Source organism: Prionailurus viverrinus, chromosome B1, assembly GCF_022837055.1.
Source record: "Prionailurus viverrinus isolate Anna chromosome B1, UM_Priviv_1.0, whole genome shotgun sequence".
Classification (NCBI taxonomy): domain Eukaryota; kingdom Metazoa; phylum Chordata; class Mammalia; order Carnivora; family Felidae; genus Prionailurus; species Prionailurus viverrinus.
This window is the reverse complement of record NC_062564.1, coordinates 201,778,808-201,799,745: the sequence shown is the minus strand read 5'-3', so window position 1 is coordinate 201,799,745 and position 20,938 is coordinate 201,778,808. Positions and strand designations below refer to the sequence as shown.

General features: G+C 54.6%; 1 protein-coding gene across 1 annotated transcript in view; it reads left to right on the top strand.

Annotated features, from left to right (window-relative positions):
- Positions 1–20,938, top strand: part of PPP2R2C (protein phosphatase 2 regulatory subunit Bgamma) — a 137,911-nt gene that overhangs the window by 59,110 nt on the left and 57,863 nt on the right. The gene's annotated exons all lie outside the window — the stretch shown is intronic.

Sequence of the window (20,938 nt, the reverse complement as noted above, 5' to 3'; positions counted from 1 at the left end):
AGCATATGAAAAGGTCGCCTGCTCAAATTTGATTTTAGAGAACAATTTTTTTTTTCGATGTTTATTTTTGAGAGAGAGAGAGAGAGAGAGAGAGACTGAGCATGAGTGGGGGAGGGGCAGAGAGAGAGAGAGAGAGAGAGAGGGAGACACAGAATCTGAAGCAGGATCCAGGCTCCAAGCTGTCAGCGAAGAGCCGGATGCGGGGCTCGAACTCACGAACCATGAGATCACGACTTAGGCCGAAGTCGGACGCTTAACCGACTCAGCCACCCAGGCGCCCTGAGAACAATTTCCTTTAGGAGAGGTACAATTGCAGAAGTTCTGATTTCCTGCCCCAGCTACCACTGCCCACTTTACAGATGAGCAGGCTGAGACCCTGAGAGGCCAAGCACCAGAGCCAAGGTCCTTGAACAGCCAGGTGCTGGCAGGCGTGGGAGGGGGCTGGGGCCCTTGACCGCACTCAGTGCTCCTCTCCCCCGTGACAGTCGTGGGGTGGGATGGCAGAGGGGTAACCCTCTCGAATAACAGGTGGTCTTTGTCTAACCCCCAGGACTAAATATCCCGGCCAGGGGAATAGGTTCTGTGCTCGGAGAGGGGGCCAGCATGTGCCCTGAGTGGGGACAGTGACAGCTTCCAGGAAGCCCTGCCAGGCCAGCAGCCTCCTCTCTGTCCGGTACGTCTGATCAACTGCGCACATTTGGAAACAGCAGTGGTTTCGTTAATCTTGTCTATTTTTTAATTAAATAAAACACTGGGGAGTGGCCCGAGGACGAGAAGGGGAGCGGTGTCCTTCGTCCTCATCTGGTCTCCAAAGCGGTTCCTGATGTGGGCTCGGCCCCGCTCCCGAGTTTCTGTCTCTGAGGCCCCGACCCCTCAGGGGAACACTCCGCCCACTTAAGCGAGACGGAATGGCTCTGGGACCCCGCTTCTTTTTAATACCTTGCACCGCCAGCGATGTCCCGGCGGACTCAATCACCCCGCAGATGTGGGGACGCGTTTCCTGCCGAGAGTGGTAATTGAGGCCCTCAAACTGCTCTGTGGTTCTAATTAGCCCAGAGTGGCTCCTTCTGGCCTCGGTAGAGTTTACAGCTCATCCGCCTCCTGATTTAGCAGCTGGTCCTAGAAGGTGTGAGTCAGGAGACAGCGAGAGGACGCCCAGATTTCCTTCGCTGACTGGAGCGTTCTCGGCGGGCCCTTCAGGGCCTTGGCTTTGGAGGACCGTGTCTGCCTCTCCTCACTGCTGCCATCCTCCACGGGGTGGGGGCTCCACGTATATGCCCCTGTCCACCCCGAATGCCTCCCGGCCGGCCGTGTTTCTGTTCATACGGACCTTCCGGGACCCAGCTTCAGCACCACCTCCTCCAGGAAGCCATTCTTGATTCCCCTGGCTGGGCCCTCACTGGCCATACCATGCGGTACCTGTTTACCTGCCTGACTCCCCAACGGGATTGGGAGCCCCTAAGGCCACGGCCTCCATGTCTGAGTCACTACTGGCCGAGTGCGGTGGCACAGCACCTGTCTGCTGTAATGGAAGGAGGGGGTGAGGAGAAAAGGAAAAGGCAAGGAGAGAAGGAAGGAAGGGAGAGAGGCCGGGTAACACTGTGCCCGTTTTGCAGATGAGAACACTGAGGACATGTGACTGGGGAGGGGCAGAGCCCCTGTGAGTTCATCATACTTTCTATCTTGGGTCAAAAATAGCAAAGAGGAGGGGAGCCTGGGGGGCTCAGTCCGTTAGGCATCCGACTCTTGATTGTGGCTCAGGTCATGATCTTGTGAACCACGGAATCCAGCCCTGCATAAGGCTCCATGCTGACAGTGCAGAGCCTGCTTCAGACTCTCTCTCTCTCTCTCTCTCTCTCTCTCTCTCAAAAAATTAAATAAATGATCATTAAAAATTTTTTTTTAAATGGCAAAAGAGAGCTTTTTTTAATGTTTTTTTCCTTAATTTTATTTTTGAGAGAGACACAGAGTGTGAGTGGGGGAGGGGCAGAGAGAGAGGGAGACACAGAATCCGAAGCAGGCTCCAGGCTCCGAGCTGTCGGCACAGAGCCCGACGCGGGGCTCGAACTCACGGACCGTGAGATCGTGACTTGAGCCAAAGTCAGATGCTCAACCCACTGAGCCACCCGGGTGCCCCAAGGAGCTTCTTTCTGATTCGGTGAAACCAGAAGGGCTTGAGTTACAAGCCACAGGTAAAGTGCAAAGTGCAGAGGGCTTGGGGTGAGGCAGGTGTGTGTGCGTGGGGCCCAGTTGTACCCGCCGCAGGACCTTGGACAGGCACTTCAGCCTCCAGTGTGGCTTTTCCCCTCAGTAAAGTGGAGACCACAGCCCGCACTCGCTTCCTGTGTTGCTGGCGGGTTGGAGGAGATGGCCAGAGCAAGGACAGCTACGCCCCGGGCAGTGTTCCAAGAGTGTCACTGTTTTTCCTCCCCCCCCTCCGGCGCCATGAGGAGCTTGACATCTGCCATATCATCGACCGTGATGTACAGGCACACAGACATTGAGCAACTGGCCTGAAGTCACACAGCCAGGGTGTGACAGAGCCAGGGTCTGAAGCTGGGTCCTCTGGCTGTGATATTGGGGCCATTGGCGCGTCCCCTCCAGTGCCTGAGGTATGTTAAGTTTCCAGCGCTGTGTCTGACTGCCGTGGCCACTTAAGTGGCACCTACTGTTGTCATCTTCCTAACACTCTCTTCAGCACCCTCCACGGCCACGTCCAGGAGGGAGGCTCCCCTTCCTAGATTCTGCTGTTTGTGCAGCAGGAAGACCGGGCGTGTTCCCCAGTCTTGCTTGTGTCTTTCCTCTGTGAGCTCACAGCTGAGGCACCTTGGAGCTGATCTGCGGTCCCGGCTGTGTGTGGTTGTGGCTCCTGGAGCCGCTTGGATAAAGTCATGACAACGGAGGACTGTCAGGCTCATGGATCTTGCATCGGAGCCTGGAGCCTTCCAGCCCAGCTCAGGGCATCTCAGACCAGGATGTGCCAGCATGTAGGGCTCTGCGCTATGCAGAGCCCCAGGCTGCTGTTCCATGCATGGCCTTGCCCTTGGTCTCTGAAGCCCAGCTAGCCGCATCCTCGTCATCTGTGAACTGTTGGGGATCGGCGGTCCAGATCAGGTGGTCCCTCCCTACAAGGAGGGAGGCGTTCGGAAGGCTGCACCCGGAAGATCTCAGAAGCACCTTCCTTAAACATTGGCCAACTGTCCACCCGTGAAACTGTATCCTCACTGTCAACTGTGGGTCCAGGAGGTGGAGACAAAATCACCAAGTTTTTCTAGGACAGGCGAACTGAATAATTAGTGTGCTATGATTTCCAGTAAGATTAATGACTCCGGGGCGCCTGGGGGGCTCCGTCGGTTAAACCTCTGACTTCGACTCAGGTCATGATCTCAGGGTTCGTGAGTTCGAGCCCCACATCGGGTTCTGTGCCGACAGCCCGGAGCCTGGAGCCCGCTTCGGATTCTGTGTCTCCCTCTCTCTCTGGCCCACCCTGCTCACACTCTGTCTCTGTCTGTCTCTCAAAAATAAATGACCATGAGAAAACCATTATTGATTCAAATGTTGGATATGATTTCAGATTCATTCTCATAATCCAGTTTTTTCTACGGCAGTGATGTTTCCCTTTGGCCAAATATTGATCGTAGCCTCCAACCATGCACCATTTGGCCAAAATGTGCACTGGACACGTGCTGCTTTTGACATATGAGTTGAGATCTTTTTCCCCCCTTGAGACGTTCTCTTGGCCCCTCCTGGCTCAGCTCCCTTCCCACAATCCCTCGACCACAACAACCCCGTGGGCAGAGGCAGGGCCTTATCAGAGGGATCAGAGCAACAAATCTGCCGGTGTGAGCTTTAGCTCGGTTTGGGGATGTCGGCTCTCGGAGTCTGATCGGCTCACCTTCACGTCTCCATTTGGCTCTGGGCATCTTGTGACAGGCGGCCCCAGCCCAGGGACACGGGAGAGTCCTTGATGGACCCAGGAGCTCTAAGGACCAAGGAACGTTGCTTGGATCAGGAGACACGTTAATAGATCAAAGACGCCAATTGCCTGCCATACTTTTAGGACGGTGCTTGTCAACCTTTTTGGTGTTAGGAATCCTTTACAGTCATAAAAAATTATTGCAGATCCCTAAGAGCTTCTGTGTATGCAGGCTATAGCCATCGGTAGGTGGTGGGTTAGAAATGAAGACTGAGGCACCTGCAAGGATTTACGTAACTATCCATTTATCGTTTATATTATTTTTTAATGTTTGTTATTTATTTTTGAGAGAGAGAGTGAGAGCAGGGGAGGGGCAGAGAGAGAGAGAGAGAGAGAATCCGAAGCAGGCTCCAGGCTGTGAGTACAGAGCCTGCTATGGGGCTTGAGCCCATGAACCATGAGATCACGATCTGAGCCAACGTCCCACACTTAACCGACTGAGCCACCCAGGCGCCCCTTAGGGGTTGGTTAAGTGTTAGTCGGTTAAGCGCCTGATTTCGACTCGGGTCATGATCTCACGGTTCGTGGGCTCAGCCCCACATCAGGATCTGTGCTGACAGCTCAGAGCCTGGAGCCTGCTTCGGATTCTGTGTCTCCCTCTCTCTCTGCCCCTTCCCCACTCATGGACGTGCTCTCTCTCCCTGTCTCTGTCTCTCTCTCTCAAAAAATAAGTAAACGTTAAAAAAAGACCAATTATGTGTTAACATGAATAATATTTTTTTTGCTGGAAAATTACTGTGTTTTACAAAACAAAAAAACCCTCAGGAGACGAGTAGCATTTTTGTAAATCTCTTTAACGTCTGGCTCACGAGATGACAGCAGGATCCTCGCACCTGCGTCTGCATCCGGCCTGTTGTGACCCGTCGTCTGGCTAAAGTGGTAGAACATCCAGCTTTGTGCAGATACGTGGCTGGAAAGGCAGGACCCCGTGAGCCTCCTGCGTCCTTGGGCCACATCCGAGAACTGCTGATTTGGGTGATTGATGACCTCAGGATGAAGCCAAGAGGGAAGTCGTGTCAGCCCCGGGTCACTTCAGCCAGCCCCGGGTTGGCAAGGGAGCTCAGGGTCTTTGAGCCCTGACCGTGTCCCACTGGAGGTGAACTGGGGGGGGGGGGGGGGGAACAGCAGCAGCGACTGGCTGGACTTCAGACCCCCAGCCAAGACCCCCATCCTTTGGCTCAACTGTCCCCAGCAGCTGTATCTAGCTGCAGACTTCTGTCATCCAGCTGGACGGGGCATTTCTGGTGGAAGCCTGCCTTTGACCCCATAGCGGCTGCTCACTGATTTTCAAGCTTCACTGCTGTATTGCCCACCCCAGCCCCCAATGGCACATCAAAATGGTCCTCACTCTGCCTTCGTTCGCTGGTCCAAGCCTCAGCATCCGAGGGTATCCCGGGAAAGGCTTCGTCCGTGGAGGGGCGCAGTTCGGGCTTCTCCCAGGCTCAGCTCAGCCTGCCCGCGCTGGCTTGTGGCTTCCTGTGACCCCTGACGAGCTCTGCGTGCCTGGGAAAGATGGACGATTATTAATTAACTCAACACGCAATTAATGACATTCTACCGAGTGCCTGGCACCAGGCGTTCCTCACGCCTGGGCCAGGGTGGGTCAGACCTCCCTGGACAGATCGAGATGAATTAGCAGCTTGATAAATACGAATGATCTCAGCTGATGAAAAATGTGCCCAATGATTGTTCCCTTCATGTAATTACTCAGGTGGTCGGCCTGCCTGTAGATCCCTTAGGGTGTTGAATCAGCATTTGCTGGAGGCTTCAGAAGGGGGTAGGGGGCTGAGGTGGCGGCTGCTTTCCTCCCTTTTCCTCTTGGCTGCAAACAGAAACTTAGAAACAATGTTATCAAGTGCAATAAACTGGCTCTACTTATAGCTACAGTCCCATCGTGTTGACAGCTGTATACTTAGGAACGTGAGGCAGTAATCAGGATCCAGTACATTTCCATCACCCCCAAAAGTTTCCTTGTTCTTTTGCTCTGTCCTTGATGTGCCCTGCGTCCTGGTGACCACCGATATGTCTTCTCACACTGTATATTAATCTTCTTTTTTTCTGGAGCTTCATATAAATAGACCGCATATTCTTATGTCTGGCTTCTTTTAAAAATGTTTTGTTTTTCCAATGTTTATTTATTTTTCAGAGAGAGAGAGAGAGAGAGAGAGAGAACACAAGCAGGGGAGGGGCAGAGAGAGAGGGAGGCACAGAATCAGAAGCAGACTCCAGGCTCTGAGCCATCAGCACAGAACCCCACGCAGGGCTCGAACTCATGAGCCCTGAGATCTTCCTCTGAGTCGAAGTGGGACGCTTAACCGGCTGAGCCACCCAGGCGCTCCTTGTCTGGCTTCTTTTACTCAGCATAATCCTTCCGGGATTCATCCTGTGGCGGGCATCACTGGCACCTCCTTTTTTATTGATGAGTAGCATTCCCTTGTATGGGTACACCACAATTTGTTTCTGCAGTCACCTGCTGCTGGATATTTGGGTTGTTTCCAGCTTTGAGCTGCTGTGGATGAAGCCTCTATGAACACGTGTGCACAAGTCTTTGTGCTCAAGGGCTTTGTTGTTCCTGGTGACAAGAGGTGGCCGGGTCACATGAAAGGCAAATGCTGAACTCTAAGGAACTGCGCGGCTGTTTCCCAAAGGCCGCTATTGCTGTGCATCTCCACAAGGGGTCAGGATTTCCACTTGGGTGACGCTCTCGCCAGCCAGAGTGGTGTCATCAGTCTTTTTAATTTTAGCCCATATGATGGGTGTGTCCAGGTATCTCATTGGGATCTAAATGTGCATTTCCCTGGGGACCACGGAGGTCGAGCATCTTTTCGTGTGTTTGCTGGCCATTCATCTATTTGGCTTTAAGAGGTGCCTGTTCAAATCTTTTGCCCATTTTTAATTAAGTGGTTTGCAGTCTTATTGAGTTCTCCAAGGTCTGTATACACTCTGGGTGCAGATGGTTTGTCAGATATTCATATTGTGACTATTTTCTCTCGTTCTGTGGCTTGTCTTTTGGTTTTTATGATGGTTTCTTTCAAAGAGCAAAATTTTAAATTTTGATAAAGTACAATTTACCCATTTTTTTTTCTTTTGCCATTTATGCTTTTTACGTCTTGTCTAAGAAATCGAAGCTGCTGAGATTTTCTCCTCTATTTTCTCCTAGCTGTTTTCTAGTCGTAGCTTTTATATTTAGGTCTGTGACTCATTTCGGCGTGATTTTGTATGTGGCATAAAATAAAGGCTGATGTTAATTTTTTCCCCATACATCTATTTATGTATTGGGAAGACCACTTTTTCCTCATCGAATTGCCTGAGTGCCTTTAATGAAACCCAACTGACCACGGGTTTGTGGGTCTGTTTCTGATTCTCTGTTCTGTATGTGTGTCCTTTCATTGGTAGCATGCTGTCTGATTACTGTAGCTTTATAGGAAGTCTTGAAATCAGGCTGGGCAAGGGCTCTAGCTTTTCTTTCTTTTTCTTTTCTTTTCTTTCTTTCTTTCTTTCTTTCTTTCTTTCCTTCCTTCCTTCCTTCCTTCCTTCCTTCCTTCCTTTTTCTTTCTTTCTTTCTTTCTTTCTTTCTTTCTTTCTCTCTCTTCCTTTCTTTCTTTCTTTCTTTCTCTCTCTCTCTCTTCCTTCCTTCCTTCCTTCCTTCCTTCCTTCCTTCCCTCCTTCCTTCCCTTCCCTTCCCTTCCCTTCCTTCTTTCCTTCCTCCTTCCTTCCTTCCTTCCTTTCTCTTTCTCTCTCTCTCTTTCTTTCTTTCTTTCTTTCTTTCTTTCTTTCTTTCTTTCCTCTTTCCTTGGCTGTTCTAGGTCCTGATCTAACACAAACATATATTCACTCACTGCACCCTTACAGCTCTCTGAGCAGATACATTTTACTCATTTTTCAGTGTTCACAGCCAGAAGGAGCACTGGGGTCTGGCTATCCTCGGTGAGGGCCCTGGGCCTAGTGTGTGTGATGCCAGGCTGGGGCCGGGCAGGGGCTTGGAAGCCATGGTGACGGTCCTGCTGACTGAGACGTGGGGCTTCTGGGGACCGCAGTGCTCTCGGTGGGGCTGCGGGAAGTCTCACTCAGAGGCTGAAGGCTGGGACTTCAGCCGGATTCAGGGCCCGTGCAGGCACAGGTGTGGGGACTCTGCCCCCCACGGGGTGTACCACAGCTGCCTCGTGTCAGCAAGTTTGTGAGTTGGTTGTTAAGTTTTTGGGAATTTTGCAAGTGGCTTGAGGTCTCAGGCTCAGCCAACACACAAATCAGGGTGGGTGCTCTGGCTCTCCCCACCGCCCCCTTCCCCCTGTGAGCCAGGGGTCATCTGGTTTACCAGCACAGCACAGACCCCACCCCCGGGAGCCTCAGTTTCCCCATCTGTAAGTGGGGGAGAGTCATGCCACCCCCGGAGGCCATCAGGAGCATTTAGTAAGGTCATGGGTGTGAAACGTTTGCAGGGATCGTGATGCCAAAGTTAAGGGGCAGTCACCACGCTGGCCCCATAGATGCCACCCGCCCAGCAGCTGTGGAGTAGTGTGCTTCGGCTGGCAGTTCTTGTCTCCAGGAGAGACCTGGGAAGAGAGCCCGAGAGCCCATAGCAGACGGGGCAGGACAGGGCTCCGCACCTGCCTGGGGTGCCTCGGTCTGCTCATCTTTATAATGGGTGCAGGGGCCCCTGGGTAGAGAAGGGTACGGGGCAACAGGCATGAGGCGCAGGGCCCGCCTGGGAGTCTGCAGCACCGCCACTGTCCCTGGAGGTGGGTGGCCGTCCCATGGCGAGGGGAGCTGGGGCCAGCCCCACCATACTTCACGGTGTCAGGAGCACACCCCTGGGCTCTGCATGGCATAGGAGCCGCCTGCTCCCCACACAAGGACAAGTTCACCCTCGGAGCCTAGGTTTCCCCACGTGGAAGCGGCAGAATGGCCCCAAGTCCTGCGGCTGTGGTGGGGTTAATGCTCCCGGCCAGCGCCCAGCCCCCGGTGCTCTCAGTGAGTGAGTTCCCCCAGGGAGGCTGGGACCCCTTCCCACCGGGGAGCAAGGCACGGGGCCTGGCGGCCTCAGGATGCTCCTCGCCAGCGATCGGGGTCCCGGGGAGGGCCAACAGCAACAGCGCGACCGAGGGGGCCCCAGGCCGGCCGTTGCTTGGAGCGCCCCGCGGCACAGGGGCACAGCTGTACCCATTTTACAGATGAGGAAGTGGGTCTTAGGAGGCGGAGCTGCCAGCCATCCTCAGCCAGTGCAGAGCCTCAGGGACCTGCCCGTGCACCTGCCCAGGCCGTGCCCTCACCCGGCTGTGGGCGCCCCCAACCCCACGGCTGCAGCTGCAGCCGCCGTACCCCGGCCACACCGTAGCAGGAATAGACTGTCACCCTGTGCCGCACCGTCACCCAGAGGCTGGGCCATGGGGCCTTGCCCCGAGCAAGGCGGGGGGGGGGGGGGGGGAGGGGATGTGGGTAGCATGTGGTGTTTGCTTTGTCTATTTGTGGGCACTCTCTCCTCCCCCTGACAGGTGCCGGCCAGTCGGGACGGCCTGCCTGGTGCGCATTTGGGCCACTGCTGAATTCCTGTGGTCTCGCGTGGGGTCTGGTAGTTGGTGGTCAATAAATACTCCTTGAATGGATAAACAGTCCCGTTTGGGGAAACACAGAAAGTCCAGGCTGGCTGAGGAGTAGAGGGTGTGTTGGGAGGGAGAGAGAGGCAGGCGAGGCCAGTGGGGAGCCACAGAAGATCTTAGGGAGGGTCATGATGTGATGGGGTTTCAGCTTCACAAAAGGCCCCCTGGCCGGGCCGGACTAGGCCGGACCCGGAAACCCCAGGCTCCCAGGAGAGAAGGAGTGATGGCCGGGGCCAGGGCAGAGGCAGGAGAGGCGGGCACAGGGGGCCGTGGGCTGTGCCAGCTGTGACCTCAGCGTCCAGCTCCTGAGCCCGGCCCCCCGGCCCCAGAGCAGATGCAGGCCTGGCAAAGGATCTGGTGGACACACTGATGTGATGAGGCCCGAAGGGTGTCCTTGTCATTGGGCCACTCGGCCCTGCTGGCCCATCTGCCAATGGGCATCTGAGGGACTGGCTGCCAGCCTGAGCAGAGAGGCCGGGACCCGTGGGCCCCAGGCGTGGGAGGACCCTGGCCAGCCAGCCCGGCCGGGCAGTAGCGGTCAGTCTGGGTCTGCGTCAGGCCCCCCTTGTCGTCTCCCACAGCGGCTTGTCATCCTGGCCCCGGGAAAGCACATTGCCATTTCCAGAGCCCTCCAGCGTGGGCGGCTCTTAACACGACCATGGCACAGATGGGGCAACTGAGGCTCAGAGGGGCGAAATGACAGCCAGGAGAAGGTGGGGTTCATAACCAGGTCCCCCAACAGCAAATTCACCACACCTCAGCCCCCCCCTCCGTGTCGTGTAGAAATTCTTCCCCTCTGCGCTTTCTTTCAGTTTCCAGATAGTTCTGTCGGTTTGCGCATAGAACAACAGCGTACCGCTGATTGCAGTGAACGGCCTTTGAGCAGTTGATTGTTTCTGCCAGGCACTTTTGTATATGTTGCCTCAAGTCCTCACAGCCAACCCCGAGATAATAGCATTGTACCCACTTTAGAGATCGGGAAGCCGAGGCTCAGGCAGCCCCAGGGAAGTGGGACTCCTGCTCCCAAACCTCCCAGTGCTTCACCGGTGCTCTCAAATGTTGGGGCACGCCACAGGAGAACCTGTCAAAACGGATTCCAGGCACCCAGGATTCTGATCCCCTGGGTCAGGGCAGGGCCCTAGGAATCTTCATCTGTAGGGGAGCCGCCCAGGTGACCGTGCCATGGGCTTTTCCAGGAGCTTGTGCTGTGAGGAAGCGGGCAGGGAGTGGGTGGTGTTCTCTGAGTCCCTTTCACTTTGACCCTGTCCCGAGGCCAGCTGCTGGCCCCAGGCCACCTGGCCACCTTCGGGGCCCGCGGGGGTCTGTGTGATTGAGGGGCGGTGCCTGGGGGCTCTGCTAGAGTCAGATCTGGGGAGTCGCCCCCGCTCTGAGGACAATCTGACCTGGCCTGGAATCGAACCCCGCCGCCTGACCGGGGCCTGCTGACCACAGGCAAATCCACAGCTGCCCCCCGCTCACCTTCCCCAAGCCCATCTGCCTCGGAGTCCCCAAGGCCAACGGCTACCCAGCAGGGGCCCGTCTGACCTGGCAGGGAGGAGCCGGCAGCCACAGCCCCCGCCCTCCCTGGACCCTGCCCCTCGGGGGGCACTCATGGGAAGGCAGCACCGCCCTCACTCTGGCTCACAGCTGGCAGAGGTGGGTGCCACTGTGGGTCAGGGGTCCCGGGGGGCAGGGCCATTCCCAGGCTCCCAACCCCCACTCAAGCCTGCTGGCGCCTCTCCTGAGGAGCATCACCATCACAGGAGAGTCTTACTCGGCTGAGAAAGGACCGAAGGCCCCACGTGGGGAGGGACCTTGACCCCATGCCAGGCGAGAGAAGCCAGACACAGAAGGCCACACACTGCATGATCCCAGTCACAGGAAGGGTCCCAAAGAGTCAGAAGACAGGTGAGTGGTTGGCAGGGAGTGAGGAATGGCCGCGGACAGGTACGGGGGCTCTCTTCGGGGTCACGGGAATGTTCTGGAATTAGGCAGCGGTGATGGTCGCACAACACAGCGAATCCACTAAAAACCACTGAAACGTGCAGTTTGAAGCGTGAACTTTACGTTCTGTGAGTTCCGTCTCCGTTTCTACAATGCTGAGATGAAAACAGCAGCACCAAAATCATTGTGATGCCAACACATCCCCTAATAGCTGTGGAACCAGCGCGGAACCAGACAAGTGAGCAAGTGAGCCGCGGGGGTGAAGCAGGCTCCCGCCATCCCTGCTACTCCACCCTTTCCTGAGAGCCGCTCAGGTGGCCAGGCCTGCGCCCTGCAGGGAAGGGGCTCTGCCCGCCCCTGGAAGAGCTGGGCTCCCTGAGTGAGAGCCACACATAGGAGGAGCAGTAGTCATTAACCCCTGTCAGATCGCGGTGCCCCAGCCCGAGCTCCCTCCGCAGTTTCTGCTGTCACTTGGAGTCAAATTCCAAGTCCCTGCGCCCCCCCCCCCACCCCAGCTCACGTCCTGCCCCTTTTACCTTCATGCACATGCTGCCTCCTTGCTGACCTGCAACAGACCAAGCTGACCCCTGCCTCTCAGGGCCTTTGCACGTGCTGCTCTCCCGGATATCTGTGTGGCTGCCTCTCTGGCTTCCTTCGGGTCTCTGCTCAAATGCCCCTCCTCCAGGAAGTCTTCCCTGACCTCCCCGACTAAAACAGCACCTCCCACCTCTTCCATCCCCTTTACTTTTATTTTGCATCATAGCTCTTACCCCCTCCCCGGAAAAATAATCTAGATTTCTATGAAAACTTGCTTATTCGTGTCCTTTACTAGAGAGTGAGCTTTCTGCAGGGAGTGCACACTGCGGAGTTCCCCCTGTATGCAACAGTGCTTGGGATACAGTAGGTGCTCAATTACTGTTCTTCTTAAAAATTAAATTAAATTCTCTATTTTTTATTTTTATTTTCTAATATTTTTTAATGGTTATTTATTTTTGAGAGAGAGAGAGAGAGAGAGACAGAGTGTGAGTGGGGGAGGGGCAGAGAGAGAGGGAGACACAGAATCCGAAGCAGGCTCCAGGCTCTGAGCGGTCAGCACAGAGCCCGATGCGGGCTCAGACTCACAGACTGCGAGATCGTGACCTGAGTTGAAGTCGGACACTTAACCGACTGAGCCACCCAGGTGCCCCTAAAATTAAATTTCTTATTGTAAAATAGACCCGAGATAAAATTTACCACGTTAGCCGTTCTTAAGTGTGCAATTCAGCGGCATTAAGTACATTTATGGTGTTGTGCAGCCATCCCCACTTTTCCATTTCTAGAACTTTCTCACCATCCCAAACAGAAACTCTACTTTTGGGGCAGTCTTTTATCCAGCAGCCCACCTTACAGACCTCAAACCCTAGCCAACGTTTCCCCTTTAAACAATAACTTAATAACTCTCCCCATTAGCTAACATTCTTTCGAGTGAATAAATGAGCGGTAGACGGGTTAACTGAGTGCCTCCCACGTGCTAAGTGATGGGCAGCTCAGCCTTCCAACCATCTTGGAAGGTGTGTGTGGCCATCTTTGTTTCCCAGGTGATCAGATGGACTCAGAGAGGTCGTAAGAGTGGGGTCTGAATTCAGATCTCCCACCTGTAGACAGTGACTGCCCCGTGGAGTAGCTATGCTGTGAGGACATAACGACACCGGCCCAGCGCCTCCCCCCGGGCCTCCCTCGGTCCCCCTCTCTCCCAAGGGTGTTATTCGAGCCCCATGTTCCCAGAGTCCCGGCTCTGGCTGGCTGACCACCGAGCAGCAGGCACATTTGGGGGCCACAATTCCCGGTGGCAATATTCCGTTTCACCTGGAGCTCTTGGGGCAGGTGCTGGGAGAAAAAATAGAATTATTTTTCAACCTTTAAAATTCATTCGTACTCAGCCCAGTTTAAATGTTTACACTCCTCGTCATCCCTTGGGTCTCCTGTGTGGGCATGCTTTTCTTTTATCAGGCTAGCTCTGGGGAGGGATACTCTTGGGGCTCTTGGTCCCATGTAGTCCCCACCCCCACCCCCTCTGCCCAGGAGGGGGTGTGATTTTAGAGGGTGGTGACTTAATCCCAGGTGTGGGGTGGGACTGTAGCTCCTGTGTGACTCCAAGAGGCAGCAGGGCCGGCCCTGTCTCCCACCTGCGGGCAACTGGGGCCGGGCGCCCCCTTCCTGCCCTATGTGTGAGCTTTGGTCCCCGGCAGGCAGAACCTGGGGTCCTGGGCCTCCGGGCTGCGTGGGTGGGAGGTGGTGGCGGCTGGGACCCTTGCACAAGGCCCTCCCCAACCCCCCCCCCCAGCCCCTTTCCATTTTCCTCCAGCCCCGTGAGCCGAGCACCGTCCGAGCAGACCCACCCGGCCCTGCCACAGCGTCCAGCTCACCCCACGCGGCTTCTGCCCACAGGCTGGGACCTGCTCCCCCAACCCCCGCACCACGTTCAGGCCGCAGGAGGGAACTTCTCACAGACCTGCTCGGGGACAGGGGCTGGGTTTCTGCAGCAGGACTTGCAATTCAGCAACAGCGTGATCGCAGCTCCCAGTTGGTGCCAGGACCCCCCCCCCCCACCACCCGGGGAGCCGGGTGCTTGCTCCCACGTGAGCACAGGTGTGAGAGGGGAGCTCAGCCACTCTGCGGTGGTGTGCCCACCCTTTCAGCAGACCTTAGTCAGGGAGTCATCTTCCCTGCCCTGGACGAGGCTTTGGATGGGTCCGTGCTTGGATGGTTACCCTCATAAGTAGTCTGTTGTCATATACGCAGCAGTGACTGTCCGGTCCCAGGTGATGGTCCAGAAGCTGACCCAGAGTTGGCATTTTCCCTTCTTTGCCCCCACAGCAGCCTGCTGGTGCTGGAGGCCGACAGTGGGTAGGGGCTGGGTCTCCCGGCTTCTGCCCGCTGCCCCCAACCCCTGCCTGCTGGGAGGGCCACCAGGGGGATGGGCCACCTCCTACTTCTGGTGGCTTTTTCCACTCTAGGTGGACCTAGCAGGTGGATGCAGCTGTCTGGTTCTCTTGTGGGTCCTCTCCTGGGTGTTCTGGAAGTTTCCTGCCAAACGTCTCATGCAACCCTTGACCCAGGCAGTCACAGCTGTACATCTGGTGGCTTTCCTGGGCCCTGGGTGCAGTGGCCCCCTGCTCCTGCATTGTCCTTGCCCTTCTGGGAAGCCAGCAGACAGGACTAAGATGACCGATGCCAGCTCTCTCCTGTCCCCAGGAGTCACATGGGCATAGGCCATTGTGTCCCCAGCACAGCCAGACCCCGACACCCGGCTTTCCCAGTCTTGGGTCTGGGTCCGCCGCCCTCAGGAAGTGTACTCTGGAGCTCTGCGAAGGTCACACTAGGCTTGGGAGGGAAGGTGTGGGTGGGGACCCTCCCCTCAGCACCTGCTGTTTCCCAGGAAATGTCTTCGCCAACCCCCACTGCCATTTTTGACCCCTTTAAACATCTTGAGAAAGTACCAGGCCTGGGGCCAAGTTCAAGGACTCTAGAGCCAGCCTGCCTGGGAGTAAGTCCCAGCTCTGCACACACCAGATGGGCAGCTTTTGGCAAGTTATTAATCCTCTCTGTGCCTCGATTTCTTCATCTGTACAATGAGAACAATGGCATCACTCCAGCAACTTGGGGGAGCTAAGAGGATTTAGTTCTGTGCGTAAAGTGCTAGAACACCTCCCGCAAGTTCCAAGAGGGTTTACTATCACCGTGGCCTGTCCTGGTCCAAGGGGTCAGGTCCTAGAGCTGGTTCTCAGGGCCACACACTGTCCAGGTTCTCAGAGCTCCTGCTGCCTTCGCTGTCCTGATCCCTGTCATATGGGGCCTCTGTGAGTCCTATGACATTATCCCTGTTTTCCAAGGGAGGAAACTGAGTCTCAGGGGATGGGACTTGCTGCCTCCCACCCCAAGGGCCGTCACAGGCCACCGTGACCTGAAGGAACCAGGTGTCAGCATGGAGGGCTCAGGGGCCTCCCCAGAGATGGGACATTTGGGCCGAGACCTGGAGAACCATCAGAGTTGTCCGGGCAAACCTGGAAGGGACGGTACTGTGGTCAGAGCACTGTGTAGATGAGGCCCCTTGGTGAGGGAGGGAGCGTGTGCCTGCCTGAAAACCTAGGCTGTCGTGGAGAGCTTTTTCTGCTCGGGAAAAGTCTCCCCTTTTAACTTTTTCTGATCGGGAAAGTCTTGCCTTTTAAATGACCGTGCCGCCTCCAAAAACAGGTGATCTACGGAGCAGAGCTGGGTGGGTGGCTGTTCTTCGTTTTAAAGAGGCCGTGACGCAGCTCTGCCTGGCAACCCCCGTCCCAGTCAGCCCCTGCTGTGTAACAAACATCCCCAGAACTCAGTGGCTTCAAACAAGAAGCCTTTATTTTTGCTCCTGAGTCTGTAGGTCTAGTGGGTGTTCTTAGGCTGTGCTCACTCACACACTCGTGGTAGTTGTGGTCGGGAAGGTGCCTCTGCTGGTCCTGGTGGGCTGTGTCATTTTTGGGGACCGGCTGGCTGTAGACTGGCCTGGTGTGGCCTCCACTGCAGTGGCTCATCCCTGCCGCACATGCCTCTCGTCCTCCAGCAGGCTGGCCTGGGGGTTCGTGGTGGCACAGGGGTCCCAGAGAGCAGGCGCTGTGCGGCCTCGTGAGACCCGGGCTTGGAGCCAGCACCTCTCGTGTCCACCCCATTCTTTTGGCCAAAGCAGGTCACAGGCCGTGCAGGGCCAAGGGTGGGAAATTAGGCTCTACCTCCGGAGGGGAGGGGCTGCAAAGTCACCCCTCCCAGGGGGACCCAGACAAGGTGCTGGGGAAGCCCGCTCACCCAGTCCTGTCCCAGGCTGGTGCCCCGCTGCCTGGCCTCCTTCCTCTCACTGAGCTTCCTTCTGCGGCAGGCGGGCGCCTCTTCCCTCCTCTTTCTGCCCACACCTCCGTCCTCATCAACCTGACGCCTCTGACGATGTTAATTAAAGGCATTGCTCCCATCAGAAGGATCGGGCTGGGCTTTCTGAGGCCTCCCCTCTGCCCTGAGTCCCGACATCTGATGGATCATTAATGGTGTCGACGGCACTTACGGTGACGGGCGGTGATGGACGAGCAGGGCAGGAGTCCCCCCCCGGCCCCCGCTGCCCCGACAAGCATTTAATCTCCCCTGCAGGTGTGTAGGCTTCTGCCAGAGTTTCCAGGGAACTTTCCAGGCCACAGAATCATTTGAATTTCACATAAACCCTAGGAGAACTGTGGCCAGGCAGGGATGACAGTTGTGGCAATCGGGGCTCAGAGAGGGTGAGTGATTTGGGTGAGGTCACACAGCTAGTACACACCAGGGCTCGACTGGAGTATCTTCCTCTGGCGACAGTCACAGCAGATATCCTGGAGATCCGCGGGCTCCTGCCCCCACGTGGCACCAGCCGGAGCCACAACCCGGGGTGCAGCCCGTGCAGCTGGCGTGTGTGTGGCCTCTTGTGTTAGCTCTGTTCTCCCTCTGTGTCAGTTATGGCAGCCAAGACAAAGGGCCACTAGCTCAGTGGCCTAAAACAACAGAGATCCCTTCTCTCGCCGTCTGGAGGCTGGAAGACTGAAAGCAAAGCATCGGCAGGACCGTGCTCCTCCTGAAGCCTCCAGGGAGGAATCTGTCCCCCAGCTTCTGGTGGTGGCCGGCACTTTCTCATGTTTCTTGGCCTCCAGAGGAGTCTCTCCAGTCTCTGCCCTGTTGTCATATGGCTTTCTCCCTGTATGTGTGTGTGTCCCTGTGAAATCACATAGGCTTCTTGGTAGGACACCAGTCATTGGATTTAGGGCCCACCGTAGTCCAGTATGACCTCATCTCAACTCGATCATCTGCAAAGATGACCCCAATAAGGTCACAGTCACAGGAGGTTAGGACTTCAACATATTTGTTGGGGGGGTGGGTGGACACAGTTCATTCCACAACACCACCCCTGGCTCCAGTTCCCAATGTGGACCTTGTCACTTGGCTGGTCACATCCAAAACCACCTCTGATCCTCCCTAAGCCCATACTGGGCCACAGTGTGGCTTTCTGGCTCCCCGGACCGGGTGGCTCTGGGCTTCCCCTGCTGGCACTGCATGGTGGCCATTTCCAGGGAGGTGACAGATGTGTCCTGGTGCCGTGGCCCAAGCTGCCTCTTCCAGCCTTGCCTTTTGAGGAGCTGAAGGAGAAGGAAGAGGGGACCTCTCAAGTGGGAAGGCAGCATGGGCTTTCATGGGATTTTTCTTCACCCGTGACAGGGTGACTCGGAGCCACCACTGGCTTGTCAGGCGGCTTGGCAGCCCTCACTCAATGGCTGAGTGGCACTGTGAGACCCTGTGGTGTGGGTGCAGGGACACACTGCACAGGCCCTGCTGCATATGTGACCTTGGGCAAGCTCCTTGCCTCTCGGTGACCAAGGTCGCTTATCTGTAAAGAGAGAATGATGATAGGACAGTAGGACTGTTCTGAGATTGGATTTCTGGTCCCTGGAAGGCCTTAACTGAAATGTCTTCGTTTGCTTTTTGTTCTTGAGGAGTAGGTCCACTGGATACAGAATTCTGTGTTCACCAGCTTTTGAATTCTCGTTCAGCCCTTTGAACGTCTTCTGGACTGCATCCTTTCTGATGAGAAATCGTCAGTCATTGGAGGCCTGATGCCTCTGAATGTGACATGGTTTTCTTCCAGCCGCTTACAAAATTCTATCACTAATTTGGTCCTCAGTCGTTCAACAGTTAGGTGTGGCTTTCTTTGTATTTATCCTCTCTGGAGGTAACTGAGCTTCCAAAATGTGTCGCTGGTGCCTTTTCCCGTATGGGGGATTTTTTTCAGCCGTTGTTCCTTGAAGTCTTTCTCCTACTCTATTATCTCTCCTCTCCTTCTGGAACTGCAATTACGTGTGTGTTAGACATTTGACATTGACCTGCAGATCCCAGAAGATCTGTTCTTTTTTTTTTTTTTAATTTATTTTCTCTCTCTTTACTTTGAGTAATTCATATTGAGGTATCTTCATTATTAAAATTTTTTTTTTCAACGTTTATTTACTTTTGGGACAGAGAGAGACAGAGCATGAACGGGGCAGGGGCAGAGAGAGAGGGAGACACAGAATCGGAAACAGGCTCCAGGCTCTGAGCCATCAGCCCAGAGCCCGACGCGGGGCTCGAACTCACGGACCGCAAGATCGTGACCTGGCTGAAGTCGGACGCTTAACCGACTGCGCCACCCAGGCGCCCCGATATTGAGGTATCTTCAAGTGTAGTAAGTCTACTGTCACCTCAGATTTTCTGTTAAGCAATTCAGTGGTCTTCTGTTTCAGACACTGTATCTTTGCAGTTCTAGGATGTTTATTTGGTTATTTAAAAAATAGTCTCAGTGTGCCTGGGTGGCTCAGTTGGTTGAACCTCCAACTTTGGCCACAATCTCACTGTTTGTGAGTTCGAGGCCCACAGCAGGCACTTTGCTGTCATCAGAGCCCGCTTCAGATCCTCTGGCCCCACCCCCCCTGCCTCTCTCTCTCTCTGTCTCTCCTCCCTCAAAAAATAAACATTCAAAAAAATTTTAAAAAAATAGCACCCTCAAAAAAATAAAATAAAATAGTTTCTATTTCTCTGTTGAAATGTTCTTTCTTCTCAGTCAGCGGGAGCAAATTTTCCTTTGCATCCTTGAGCATAGTTATAATACCTACTTTAATTTTTTCATTTGCCAGTTCCAACATCCGGGGCATTTCATGGCCAGTCTCCATGATCATCTTTATATTAAGTATGGGTGATGCATTCGTATTTCTTTGTATGTCTTCATATAATTTTGGATTCTGTCCTGGGCGTTGTGAATGATGACATTGTAGAGATTCGAGATGTTTTTTATGTCCCTCCAAAGAGCATTTTTTTTTGTTTTATTTTGTGTTTGTGAGCAGTTAACTTGGTTGAACTCAACTGTAAACCCTATCTCCGGGGTGATGGACAATAGCACAGCCTCAGGTCACTTCTTTTAGCCATCGCTGGGTTGCTTGGAATCTGTCATATGCATGTGTGTTTTGTAGCCAAAGATTTGGGCAGAGTTTATATGCTGCATTTGGGGACTTCCTCAGTCACCCCCCCCCCTTTCCAGAATTTACTCCCTCACTTTCCAGCTGCTAGGATTTCCCCAGTCCCTGCCTTCTGATTTATTGAGCCTTAAGAGTAGGACTTTATGTCTGAGTTTCAGTAGCCCCATGGCACAGACTGGGGCCTGTCCTCAGCCATGAAAATAGGAAACTTATCCAGTGAGTTTCAATTGCTGATTTTTCTGCAGGTTCCACCTGTACTTGGTTCCCTCCAATGCCTCAGGCAGTTGTGTTTTGTTGTTTCATCTGTTGAGGTTTTATCGTCGCTACTGGTGAGAGAGTTGATCCAATAGGAGCCGCGAGCTATTTCCAGAAGCAAAAACTTCTATGGAGAGATTTAGAACAGTGCCTGGAAAGCAAGCACTTTAACAATGTGAGTTCAGGGGCGCCTGGGTGGCGCAGTCGGTTAAGCGTCCGACTTCAGCCAGGTCACGATCTCACGGTCGGTCGGTGAGTTCGAGCCCCGCGTCGGGCTCTGAGCTGATGGCTCAGAGCCTGGAGCCTGTTTCCGATTCTGTGTCTCCTTCTCTCTCTGCCCCTCCCCCGTTCATGCTCTGTCTCTCTCTGTCCCAAAAATAAAATAAACGTTGAAAAAAAAAATTAAAAAAAAAAAAGAATGTGAGTTCATATTATTGACCACACCGCTGGGTTCCCTTCTGTGGTCAAGGTGAGAGGCAACCTGGACAGGGACCACCCCCATGTAGGAAGGGGTCCATATTCAATGAGGGACCCACAGTGAGTATGAGACTGTAGTTGTAGGAGAGACCGCTGAACTGGGGGGCAGGGGTGGTCTCCAGGAGGGCTTCCTGGAGGAGGTGGTATTGGGACTGGATATGTGTCAAACATTCCAAGATGAGAGACTTTCTGATTTCAAGGTTTTATTGATAAGATTTTCCAGCTCTCAGGGGAAGTAACCTTGCCTATGGCAACCCCTAGAAGATACTGCCTGTAGCAATAAATAGATGTGAAACACCCACCAACCTGAGGCCTGAGGGAGCGGTGCCATGGTCTGCTTGCTCCGTAAGTGTTTGTGCGATGGGACTAGTGGGGCTGGAGGTCGGGATCCCCAAATCCGCACAGTGAAGTTGAGCCGCCATTCATCCCGCACACTTCTGGGCTGGCCACGGCAAAGAGCGTGGAGGCCAGAAGCAAGGCCGAGAGGGAACTTTCGTTTCTCCGTGCAGTAAATTTTAGTAACTCATCCTCGCTCAGAGTCGCGATCCTTCCTCCTGGACCCTCACACCCCGTAGTCCCACTGGAGCTTCCAATCCCGGGCAGACGCTATTATAGCCAAAACACTGAGGCTCAGAGAAGTGGCGTGACCAACCCAAGGC